We start from the raw sequence: 13299 nt of genomic DNA on the forward strand, positions 1-13299 counted from the left end.
AATAAATATCACCAATATATGGACATTTGATCGGTTCCTATATATAATTGTTGAATTGAATATCATCAATACATATCACTTTCTGGAGAAGCGCGATTTGCGGGTCATTGCCCATTTAAATGTAGAACAAAAAACAGTATACAAATTCAGCACAGAACAAAAACACAATCATGCAAAAAATAAATTTAATATCAAAGTGCTTAATAATGATGCATACAAATTTGAAGGGCAGAGACAATGGGTTCTGCACACCACAAACACCTAATCCACTAAGACACGACCAAATACCCAGGCATACATACACACTCAAACCCCACGTGGGTCAACCACATTCACACTCTATCCTCGCACCAAAAAAATAACAATGAACATGAACAATGAACATGAAATCAATCCGTAAATAAGAACGGGTGGTACAACCATTTTCCAGCCAGCACCGACGTTGCTAATACGGTGTGCCTCTACTCTGCCTCTACTCTGTACAACTTGCAAACAATATTTGTACACCTAAATAAAATGAATGCCAATACAAAAACTTTTTAAATGCAACTATTTATAAAGCATGTACTGCAATCCACAATTGTCAATTTAGGTTTCGGCTCTGTGGGTCAACTAATAAATTGAAACTACCCAGCCTACTTCAGGGCACATAACCATCTGGTGGGTTAGATGGATCATATTTCTCCATCCCCTAAGCACCCGCAACCAACGTTCGAGGCTCCAAGACTGGGGGGGGATAAAAAAATAGAAATACAAATAAACCACCATAGATTCAGCCCGTCCCAAAGGGACTCTATTGTTCATGTCAAAGGCCTAATTTAGAGATTGTGTCACCGCTGGAGACGCAATACGAGAACAGTAGTTGATCTTGACTACCACCCACAACCCAGAAAGGAAAAGGCCTTCGTCCGGGGTGCACCTTGTAGTATGGTACACTCAACCCCAGTGATCCCATGTTGCATGCAGGATGTTGGAACAGTGAGCCTCTGTGCAGCCTGAAGGTATTTATCATCTATTGGATGTGGATTCATAGATGTATAGTGAACACAACCAACTGTTAGGGCACACTCGACCCATAGTGCAGACCTAAGTTGCGGGTGGATTTCTCTTACCTTATTTTCTAGTTCTGACCGATCAGTATGCCGGGTACTAGCCAAGTTAAAATCCAACTTTCCCAACAACTACACACCATTACTCTGCCAAACCGTAAATAAACTACATCATGTATCTGCCAGCCACTGGCAACACAACAGAACAAAACCTAGTACAAGTGAGCCAGTGTGGGTCTTCACATTGCAGGAGTAAGTATAGAAGAACTTGCATGCACTCGCCGTTTAACCATAGCCTAACTCACCCGGAGCTTTTAAGTCTCAGGGTATCTCTCCTTCTTAGATCAACAAAGCAGGGATAGCCGTGGTTCCCTCTGGTAGTCTGCTCGCTTCCAAGTGAAAAGAGACTTGTGTGAGCCAGGCGAACTGGCATTTTATGGTCTGTATTCCTTAACTTTAATCTTAAATGCACAGAGCTTCCAGCTACCGAACAACTCGGTAGATATAGTGTGTAAGCTTCTACCCAGCCTCGGTGTTAGAAATGGAAGTAGGACTTCCTAGCCATATGCTTTCATAATCTGTTGGCCATCTTGGCCTAGTGTCTGTAACATGTAGAATAAATGCCACGCGGTGTATCCCACCTGCATGCACACTCATAGTGGTCCTGCGCTACCCTTCCTATACTTAAAGCTGTATTATGGGAAATCATAGTTCGTCTACCCCACGGAAATTGATATTTCATACCCCAAATTTGAGAATACAGGAAGAGATCAATCTTCCTTCCGGAGTGTTAAAATAATCTAATTTCTGATGTTTGTTAATCTGCTTAGAATCACATGCTGTGCATAGGTCCGACATCCAGTGGTCACTGCGGAGTATTGCATTTTGTTTTTCATAGTCGAAAAAGGGGACGTCGACAAGGCGTGTCTGTAACACTATCCCTATAGTGACGTGCGTTGTACCCACAATCCCTCACGCGTCGAGGTCCCTCAGATTATTTTCTTTCCGCCCAGCTTCTGGTCGCCTTACGCGGAGCTCCTAGAGAGACATTGCAAATACTTACTACGGACCTCGGTCCTTAATTATACTTATTATATTGTTAAAGATCCCTGCCCTCGACGTTAGCTGTGAAGCTGTTTCTCCGCCGAGCAAGTTTTCAACGGAGGGGAAGAGACGGAGGAGATCCTTCGGCGCTGCCGAACACGTGGCCTGGCATCGCCGGCCAACATACAGTAGGGAGAGTGGGGGTTCGAACTTTTATCTTCTCTTTGAGAATGTCTTTCTTTCTCCCCTATCTTTCCCTTGGGGTTGTTATCACCAGTTATTATTGCCTCAGCTATGGAGAGGACACCTTTTAAGTTTTGCCCACGCTGTAGGGGCAAATACACTTGGAAGGACAAACACAAGCTCTGTAATCGTTGCTTGCCCCTCGATCATAAGGAGGACAGCTGGCGGCCTGTAAGCTCTTGAAACGAAGAACTCTTAAAGAACGAAAAGTTAAGAGGTGGGCGGACTACGCTATGTCGAAGTCAGTTTCCTCACCCGCCGCCGCTGTTACAGAAAGTGACGAGGAGGGTGATAACTCGACGTCCGTTACGGAAGTCATTAACCCCCAGAAGGAGCGCTCGCGCTCCTCGACGTCCGTCCCCGGCCCCGACGGGCTCGGCTCACGCCCTGCTTATGGGGATGAACACCCCGGCGACAAGGTCGCATATAGACCCCATAGGCCTAAGCACACAACCCACGGCTCTTCTTCGTCGAAGACGAAGGATCCATCAGCGCCGAAGGGGACGCAGGGCACTCCGGCGTCTACCTCAGACCGTAAGGGTCTCAAGCCCCACCCTCAAACGCAGCCGCGACCAGCGATTGGGCTTTCATCAAACACGGGCGCTACCTCAAAAACCTCCGACGTAACGCTCCATAGAGCGGCCGTCGAGGAACAACGCGTAACGCAGGCAACGTCGACACCAGAGCCCTCTACTGACAAACTCGTTGTCGAGAGCCTGGCGAGAATTGTTTCCGAAGACAAACGGAAGCGGACGACGAAACAAACGTCGAATACCGCTATGGAAACGCCAAAAAAGCGCAAAAGTAGCCAGGAACTGCCCCCTTCATCTAAGGGCACTTCTGAACTACCGAGGGCTTTTCAGAGGGCGACGGAAACCTTTCTTCGACGTTGTGGGAGCGTTCTAAGCGTTTTAAAGGTGAAGACACTGATTTCCCCCCTCTAGACTATTCAGGGGTCCCCCATGAGACCCTTGAAAGACGCCATTCTTGTATGGAGAAAATGGAAAGGTTTTTGGGAAGCCAAAACCCACCCACACCCAAAAGACCAAGAGAATGGCCCCAGGATGACCCTAGGGTCAAGATTCCTAGGCTGGTTCCCCCTTCTACAGACGTATATGACCTCACTGAAGAGGAGCAATACCTCCAGGAAGATGAGGAGTGTTTGGGTGAAGAGGAAGAACATGAGGAAGAGGGGTTTGAAGAAGATCCTTACACTAGTGCAGGAGCTTTTGAAGAAGATACAGCTACCTCGCAGCCCTGGCAATCCCCATCAGTGCAGCCTTGGCAATCCCCATCAGTGCACTCAGACCCTGATGTCTTTCACCCTTCTCCTCCCAAGGATTCACCTATTGGAAACACCTCTTCCATAGATGACCAACCTTCACTTAATGCACTATTGCGCAAGGCAGCAGCGCATTTTGAAATAGACACAGGGGAGACTCTTCCTGACATAGACTTTGTAGAGAAAGTTATTAAAGAAAAAGCCCCTGTTAGTCAGTCTATTCCGCTCCTGGCTTCTATAAAGAGAAGAATATCTCCTTCCCTTCCCTTTCCAATCCTGCCTTAGTCAGAGGGGTCAACCCTCGGATAGAAAAGCTCTTCAGCCCTTCGTCCTCTGACCCTTTGTACATCAGAGGACATTCTATTCCGGACTCCCTCGTAGTTACTAATACAAGAAAAAGAGTGGGGGTACCACTATCCACTAGTGAGGCACCACCTGACAAAGAGGGCAAGAAGCTCTATGCACTTGGGAAGAGAATCACGACCTCCGCCGCCTTCTCAACTAGGATTGCAAATAACAATTCCCTACTAGCTAGCTACGCAGATGCACAGTGGAGCAAGCTGCGCAGCGAAGCAGAGGACGCACCAGAACCCCTGCGTTCACGCCTGTTAGCTTTAATCTCAGCGGGAACTCTTGTAAACCAGGGCATCGTAAAGAACTCCTTAGATGCCGCAGAGACGGCTGGCCGTTCCCTGGTTCAGGGAATACTTCTCAAACGCCATGTCTGGCTGCACAATTCGGGATTTAAGCCGGAAACCCAGGCTTCCCTGATAAATAAGCCCATAGAACAAACACATCTGTTTGGGAAAGCAGTTGATGAGGCCCTAGAACATGCGAAGAAACTGTTTGATACCATCAAGACTCTTGACCAAATTTCTAGGCCCCCTAACAGACGCAGCTATGGCAATAGACGCTCCTTTCGTGGCCAACGACAGCAGCAAAACCAACAGCAATTTTACTCTGCTACCAACTGGCCCTCTAACCAGGGTAACAACACCCAGTTCAGTCAAAGAGGCCAACGCCGTGGCAAAGAAAGAGGTCGCGGCTCCAGCCCCAAAGGTTCTACGCCCAATACCAACAAATGACCCGAAGATTCGGGTCCCCTCCCATGCATCACCGGTCGGGGGCCGGCTAACATCGTTCCTTTCAGCATGGGAGGGAATATCGTCAGACCGCTGGGTATTATCCACCCTAGCCCACGGATACTGCATCGAATTCAACGGTTCCCCGAAGTACAGACCCCCACGGAACCGACGCATGACACCGAAACACCTCACCATTCTTCTTCAAGAAGTAGAAGAGCTACTGAAAAAAGAGGCTATAGAGGCTGTCCCCCTATCTCAGGTAACAGAAGGTATTTATTCAGTGTACTTCCTTGTACCCAAAAAGGACTTAACCATGCGCCCTGTATTAGATCTGCGCCCAGCGAACAAGTTTGTCAAACCCCAAAGGTTTCGTATAGTGACCTTGCAGGAAGTAATCCCACTGTTATCACAAGGGGATTACATGACAACACTAGACATGAAAGATGCCTACTTTCATATTTTAATGTTGCCAGCGCACAGAAAATACCTCAGGTTCAAGATAGAGAACAAACACTACCAGTTCAGAGTACTACCCTTCGGGATAGCATCTGCACCAAGGGTATTCACGAAAGTACTGGCAGTGGCAGCGGCCCACCTGCGCAGGTTATCCATCCCGGTATACCCTTACCTCGACGACTGGCTCATAACAGGGGATTCTTACGAAACATGCTTCTCCAATACCCAAAAGACCGTAGACCTTTTGTCCCAACTGGGCTTCTCCATCAACGAAAAGAAGTCCAGTTTAGACCCCAGCCAAATCAAACAATTCCTAGGGGCTCTAATTCGAACAAAGGATGGCCTCGTCTTCCCCTCCAACGAGAGGGTCCAAAACATGCTGTTTCAGATCCCCCATTATGTGGCAGGTCGAGAGGTGACGGTACGCAAAGCAATGCGCTTGCTAGGGATGATGGCGTCATGTATTTATTTGGTACCTCAGGCGCGCCTGCGCATGCGCCCAATGCAAGAGTGGCTCAACAGCCAGTGGTGTCAGGCCAGCGGACAATGGGACGATCTAGTGGTGGTCTCGCAGGCCTTGGTTCTCTCGCTACGGTGGTGGGCAAAAGAAAACCTGTTATTAGGGAAAACATTTTCCACACCCGCAGTGGAAGCCACTCTAACCACAGACGCATCCCTTACAGGATGGGGGGCTCACCTATCCCATCAGACTGCTCACGGAGCGTGGACTCCGAACTTCGCATCCAAGCATATAAACCTGCTGGAACTACTAGCGGTGTTCAAAGCACTGAAAGCCTTTCAGGAACACCTACAAGGAAAGACAGTGATGGTCCTCACAGACAGCACCACAGCCATGTACTACCTCAACAAGCAAGGGGGCACTCACTCTCCAGGACTGTCCAAGCTGTCCCAGAATATATGGAAGTGGGCTCTCAAACACACGTTCCTACTATCACAACATGTACCAGGGGAACTCAATCTGCTAGCAGACAAACTCAGCAGAGACTTCCCCCTGCCCGAAGAGTACGAATGGCAATTGCACGAAGACATCGTCTTAGACGTCTTCACGCAATGGGGGTTCCCGGAAATAGACCTGTTTGCAACTCTGGAGAACTCACAATGCCAAAGTTACGCCTCCAGGTACCCCAGAACCAGTCCAAGGGGAACGGTCTGTCGATTCAATGGTCAGGGAAATTTGTTTAAGCCTTTCCCCTGACTCCCCTTCTCAACAAAGTGGTGCACAAGATGCACCAGGAGCAGGTTACCAGGATACTAGTGGCCCCAATGTGGGCCCGGCAGCCATGGTTCGCTCACTTAATGGAGATGTCCCTATCTCCCCCAGTGAAACTTCCCTGCCCGTACAACATGCTGTCACAGGACAAGGGCAGGACACTGCATCCATGCCCTCAGACCATGAATTTAGCAGCCTGGCTCCTGAGATCATAGAATTTGGACATTTACAACTCCCGCAGAGATGTATGGACATCCTAAGGGAAGCCAGAAAACCTAATACTCGCCACTGCTATTCTAGCAAGTGGAAAAGATTTGTCATCTGGTGTAGAGGTAAGAGCATCAAACCGGTTGATTGCTCTCCCACTAACATTGTTCTGTACTTGACCCATTTACTGGATTCAGGTCTAGTCTTCAATTCCATTAAAGTCCACCTAGCAGCACTTTCTGCATACACCACTTCCCAACTTAAAGTGTTGTGGTGGAAGATACCAGTTATCAAGGCCTTCATGGAGGGGGTAAAGAGAATACACCCTCCGATAGCTAACCCAGCTCCCGGATGGGACTTAAATGTGGTACTTTCTAGACTCATGGGCCCTCCTTTCGAACCCATGCACAAGGCAACTCTTAAAGACCTCACTCTTAAGACTGCTTTCCTAATAGCTATCACCTCCATTAGGAGAGTAAGTGAACTACAGGCTCTTTCTGTACTAGACCCCTTCGTAACAGTTCACAAGGATAAGGTGGTTCTACGCACACACCCAAGGTTTGCACCAAAATTCATCTTGAAATTTCATGTAAACCAGTCAATAGAACTACCAACGTTCTTTCAAAACCCTTCCAGCTTGGGAGAAAAGAGTCTGCATACACTAGATGTACGCAGAGCTGTCATGTTCTACATGGAAAGAACCAGACCACTGAGAAAGGCTAATTAGTTCTTTGTCTCTGTGGCAGCAGGAAGAGAAGGAGATGCAGTTTCAAAGTCCACTATATCTAGATGGATTGTTCAATGCATCACTCTCTGTTACACTCTTGCTAAGAGAGAACTACCCTTCAAGCCAAGAGCACATTCCACTCGAGGCACTGGGGCTTCCATAGCGTTCATTGCAAATGTTCCCCTTGAGTCCAAATGCAAAGCGGCTACCTGGAGTTCTGTGCACACCTTTACAAAACACTACTGCCTAGATGCACACTCTAGATCTGACTCCCAGGTGGGACAGGCAGTATTAAGACATCTTTTCTCTACTGTTCCTTCTCATAACCCACCGCCAACTCCGGGTACTGCTCGCTAGTCTATGCACAGCATGTGATTCTAAGCAGATTAACAAACATCAGAAGACAATGCATTACTTACCGTAAAAGCATTTCTGATGGTTGTATCTGCTTAGATTCACATGCGTCCACCCTTCCTCCCCGCTCGGATGGAAGGAACATAGACATCCTTTTCTATATTTCTCTCTTTTCTGTACTCACTCACGTCTAGAAGGCTCCCTCAGGGCAGAAAAATACAAACAGAGGGACCTCGACGCGTGAGGGATTGTGGGTACAACGCACGTCACTATAGGGATAGTGTTACAGACACGCCTTGTCGACGTCCCCTTTTTCGACTGCGAAAAACAAAATGCAATACTCCGCAGTGACCACTGGATGTCGGACCTATGCACAGCATGTGAATCTAAGCAGATACAACCATCAGAAATGCTTTTACGGTAAGTAATGCATTGTCTTCCAACCCGGCCAGGTGAGTTTTACTAGTCTAGTGTCAGGATCTACCTGATCAGAACCTACCTACTCCCTGCACAGCCTGGAAGGCAGTCCCCTGCCAAATACCAAATTCTACACAAAGTCCATGGGTGTACAAAGGATGCATGACCTAGGATTGATAGGTACATCTCAAAACTTCACTCCTGTGAATGGCGTACCTATAAACAGCGGCCCCTGTAGTAATGTGGAGGTCTGTCGGCCTCAAGTATATCAGAGTGCAGAGCCAGTGACAAATTACCTGGATGCCTCGATTTGGTAGCCCTTGCCAGCCAGCAAACCAGGCTGATATGTAATCAGACGATTGGCACACAACCAAGCAGGTCCCTCTTGGGAGGGTTAGTTCATTAGACTAGCCCAATGCAGTTCTTCATTCAATCCCACCCAGTGTGTACCCAGACAGTGGATCCAGGTTTGTTCCAACCAATGTAACCTAGTGCCTATAGGCACTCCAAATTTGTCATTTTATTTGGTGTCTACCACCAACCATTTGATGACATCCGGTCTGTAATTGAACTCGCCAAAATGCTGCACCATTGGTGCTGAGATGGCACAGGTCTGTATCTGACTCTGATGTTCCCCGATTCTTATGGAGACTTTCTGAGTTGTTAGTCTGCTCCTCCGACGTGAGAACTGGTGCATTCCCCTTTTAAATGCGATGGGTTGCCAGTCACTTAACAGTAACGCGTTTAGATGGTTATAACTTCACATAGTACATAAAGAGTCATTTCATGACCTTGTAAGAATCCACGATGATCTATGTAGACCGGTGGACACCTTGTTAAAAACCAGCGCTCCGCGAACGTTGGTCACCAGCAAGAGAAACACATGTCAGAGTTGCAATGATTCTGGTTCTCTGCATGTGTGGAGCTAAAATGGAAACTACATTTGATCAGCGTACCCAGTGGGATTCACAGGCTAGCTAGGGATAACTGTGATCCCAAATGGTATGCAGCCTTTTTTTAGACTTGGGCCAGCCACCATAGTTTGATCCAGTTCAAAGTGCACTCGGGACTTGAACCTAAACACAGTGCTTTCCCGATGATCACTACAAACCCTCACTGGTACTCCCACCTGGAGGGCGGATTACATGCAGTATAAAAGCTCACAGGCCCATTAGTTGTGCAGGCTGTTCAAAACTCTTACAGGAATTGCCTGGAGAGTGCCAGATTTGGAGGTGCAGGGACAAGCGGGGGATAGAGTTTGAGATGGCAGTGACCAGAATGAGGAGAGAACTGGGAGAAAGGCAGTGATGCAGGGATTCCCCAGACCGAGCTAGAATGGGAATGCTCTGGTAGGCCAGGTGCGCCGAGGCAGGTGAAGGAATGTGTTGCAAACAAGTAGGCCGGAGAAGGCTCAGTCAGTGTTCCTAAAGTGGAGAAGCCCTGAGTGGTGAGGAAGAGGATGAGATGAGGCGAACGCGGCTGCAGCTTGAATCACTGGAGATGCTGACCATAATGTTGAAAGACAATGTATGGAACCGGTGGAAAGAAGTCCTTGGGGTAAAGGTTCCCGGTATGCCAACACCAAGTGAAATTTCCAAAGGAAGAATGTGCACTCGATTACTTTTCTTTTGCCTTTGGCTCATTATTCTTTTGTTATAAGTGAAGCCTTTGAACTATACTTCCTGGTCTGGTCATTGTGCATTCTATGTTGGCCTCCTGGCAGTTTTCAAAAATGTACTTGCATTATCAGTCGGCGAGATAAACCTATAAGCATCCGAGCCCCCCCTCCCACTTATCGAATAGCCTCACAAGACCAATGTACCAGGACTCCAGGATTTGTCTCGTCATTAAGCAATGGGATAATAGGGGCAATAGATGGGCTGCCCACAATTTAGGACCTGCCGCCTTATTTACTGTATTAATTGGCTGTTTCTTTAGTTTTGTTGTTAAACCCGAGGAAGCAGATGTTTTGCTTAATAATCAATACAGTATTTTGTTTGTTGCCTGAAAATGTTCCTTCAAACAGCACCCCCATTCTTTATCTGTGATATGAGCTTGACCTACATGAGCTGATGCACTAACTTGTCCATTAACAATTTTCCAGGTTTGACTGCAGTGTTTAGTAACTGCAGACTTTTTTCAGCATTTCATTCACACATGTTTTGTATTTTCTTGCAAATGCCAGCATGCCACCCGTGTGCTTCTTAGCTTGTACCAGCAGTGTCCTTATTGTGCGCTTGGATTATCTGCAATGCTCATCAGCAATGCTCATCAAATCAATTGTAGGTGTTAAGACCCCTTTACTGAAAGATTGTGTGTGCTGGACTTGCATACTAGCGGCACAGTGCATGAACATGTCCATTATTCGTTTTGACCTGGGCGAATTCTCCTAGTCTTCGTCTCAGGCGCTCTAGTAAGAGAGCCCCACTTTCCACTCTGTCTGGTGTCTTGGTCTACCACCTGACTTCTCCCATCTTGTGCAAGTCCAGAGCGCATGTACCCATGCCTCTCCTGGTAGCCACCTCCTCCCCTTTCCTTTGGTCTTTCCTATCACCTGTCTCTGCGGGCCAATCTTCCCCTGAGTCTGGATTTCTGGCCCCAATGTCATTTTTTGTCCTGCCCTCTGGTGTTTGCTGACGACGCAGGACCCTTACCTTGCTTTCGGCACCAGTCTATATGGATGTCGTAGTCCTGGAAGAGGAAAAAGAACAGGGCCAGACAGCTGGCAAGAAGGTACAATATAAGACAGTGGTACCAGTCTCCACACATTCAAGGCACTATCAGTGGAGCTAGCAACTTCCTCCGCCCCCCCACCCCCCACTTTCACACCCAACATTGTACTAATTATACATTTATAAAAGGGATTCTTGATGATTCTCTGTTAGCAGTCTACCACAAGTTAAGTGCCATGGAATATAGGTACCCAAGGACCGAACAAAGCAGCTATTGATGTGTTGCAATTTGGGCCCAGAGTTAAGGTAGCAAGGACTATTCTCTATCACTCCTTTTCTGGGCAAACTGGTGGAAAAGCTGGCCATCTCCCAGCTTAATCTTCACACCGATTGTTGGCTCTCTCCATGATCATCAGTCTGGCCTCAGAGCAGCCAGAAGCACGGAAACTGCTCTCCTGAACATCCGTGAAGACCTGCTCTCCAACCTTTATTCTAATCTCCCATCTGTCCTCCTCCTACTCAATCTCTCTTCTGCCTTTGACAGTCAACCATGCCATCTTGCTCAACTGCCTCTGTGATAATCTGGGTATCACTGATCAGGCCCTGGCCTGGCTGACCTCCTTCCTCTCCAACCGACCCACTCTGGTCCAACTTGGGTCCTTCCTTTCCTCTATCTCACTCTCTACTTGTGGTGTTCCCCAGGGGTCTAACCTCTCTGCCTGGCTTTTCAACCAATATCTGGCAGCCCTAGCCCACCACATTGCTGCTTTCTGCTCCAATGTTCAGTGCTATGCAGATGACACCCAGCTCGTTTTCAGGCTCCCCTCTGCCACCTCTTCTCCCTCTCTCATCTCTGACTGTCTGTCTGCAATCCAGAAGTGGTGTGCCGCCAATTACCTCTGCCTTAATGCCAGTAAGACAGAGATCCTCCTCATAGGCACACCTGCACCTTCCTTTCCTGTCACTTTGTGGCCGGCCTGCCTTGGCCTTCTACCTGCTTCCACCTGTCCGGCTAGGAACCTCAGGGTATTCTTTGACTCCACGCTTTCCTTTTCTCCACACATCTCTGACGTCTCCCAGAAGTCAAACTACCAACTGCACCTCCTAAGAGGTATTCTTCCTTTCCTCTCCTTCCCCCCGAAGCTCACTGTCTCTAGAGCTCTGGTTCTCTCTATGCTGGACTATTGCAGCAGTCTCTTTCTAAATCTGCCTGCAACTACTCTCCACCCTCTGCAACTCATCCAGAACAGGACTGCGAGACTTGTCCTTGGCCTCAAGCCCAGGGATCGTATCTCTCCAGCCCTGAAATCTCTTCATTGGCTCCCAGTGGCTGCAAGGATTAAGTTGAAGACCCTTTGCATTGTCCACAAGGCAGTCTGGGGCCTGGGTCTGCAATACCTTAAACTCTCCCTTAGGAAATACCTTCCGAGCTGAGCTCTCCGCTCCTCCAACTCCCTAAGGGTCAGCCGATTCTCCAAGCAACGAGTTGGGGTTGGATCTCTTTGCTTTGGCTGGGGTCTCCCTCTGTGTTATGGAGAATTCTCATACATGTGCTAATTCCCTCCACCTTAGAGACCCCCAGCTACTTTGCTGGTTTTTTGAGGACCTGATTTTTTTTTTTACCTGGAAAGAGTTAGCCCCCCCCCCCATTCTTTCATGTAGTTTGATGTGTGTTTTACTTGTGTTCTTTGATTTTGGAGTACTCCATAGGCATCTTTTCATATGTGTGTCACGCAGTGACACAGGTATGTCTTTTTAGACTTCCCAAAGGTTTAAATACCTTCTCTGTGATAAACTACTGTTTCCCAGAGAATTTAAGGTTAAATTGACTTTACTAATCTTTTTAAATTCCTAGACCCAGCACACACGATCTTCCTATAGAGTGCTGGAGGGGTTACCTAGCATCCCCTATGTCTACAAACTCATGTAGCAGTCAAATGCTACCCTTTTCCATCGAAATGGCTGGTGGCTTTTAGAACAAACTACCATGATTTTTTCCGACCGCGAACACCGGTAGCTAAAAATCGCAGGAGCCATGTTTTTCAAGATGGCGCCTTAAGCCCTGTTGTTTAAACAGTTCCCACTCTTCTTTTTTGCCATTTCTTTTTGGAAAGGTTGTTTCTCTCTGCGCACCAAACCAGGTTTGGTTCCTTTGTTTCCATGCCTTTTGGCGGGCTTCAGGACTGAAGACCGCCTCTGGTGACTGTCTGGGGTGGGCAGGAAGTGAGGGAGGTGCCCGAAACTCCCGGTGCTTAGTCTCCTAGGAGACCCAAATACACTGTGGCGTGATTGGCTAGCTGACTGTCTGCAAGGACAGCCACCCTGCTGGGTGAGTGGCAGCTAGGCTGGGATGGGATGAATGGGAGAAAACTGTTTAAATGGTGAGTCTCCTGGACTGGAAAGCAGAGTCGACCACTGGGACGAACCGAAGACCAGCTGGAAGAGAACGCTGCTGCAACTCCTTGACTGTTTGTTTGCCTGGTGAGGCCGTGCTGCAGGTTACGAATTGCCAAGTTCATCTCGACAGAGAAG

At 48.0% G+C, this 13299-nt stretch overlaps 1 protein-coding gene across 2 annotated transcripts in view; it reads left to right on the plus strand.

Moving 5' to 3' along the window:
- The window catches only part of SNW1 (SNW domain containing 1), a 300010-nt gene that overhangs the window by 94825 nt on the left and 191886 nt on the right, over positions 1-13299 (plus strand). The window lies entirely within an intron of this gene.

This window comes from Ambystoma mexicanum, chromosome 14 (genome assembly GCF_040938575.1).
Source record: "Ambystoma mexicanum isolate Mex_15411 chromosome 14, UKY_AmexF1_1, whole genome shotgun sequence".
In the NCBI taxonomy this organism is placed as follows: domain Eukaryota; kingdom Metazoa; phylum Chordata; class Amphibia; order Caudata; family Ambystomatidae; genus Ambystoma; species Ambystoma mexicanum.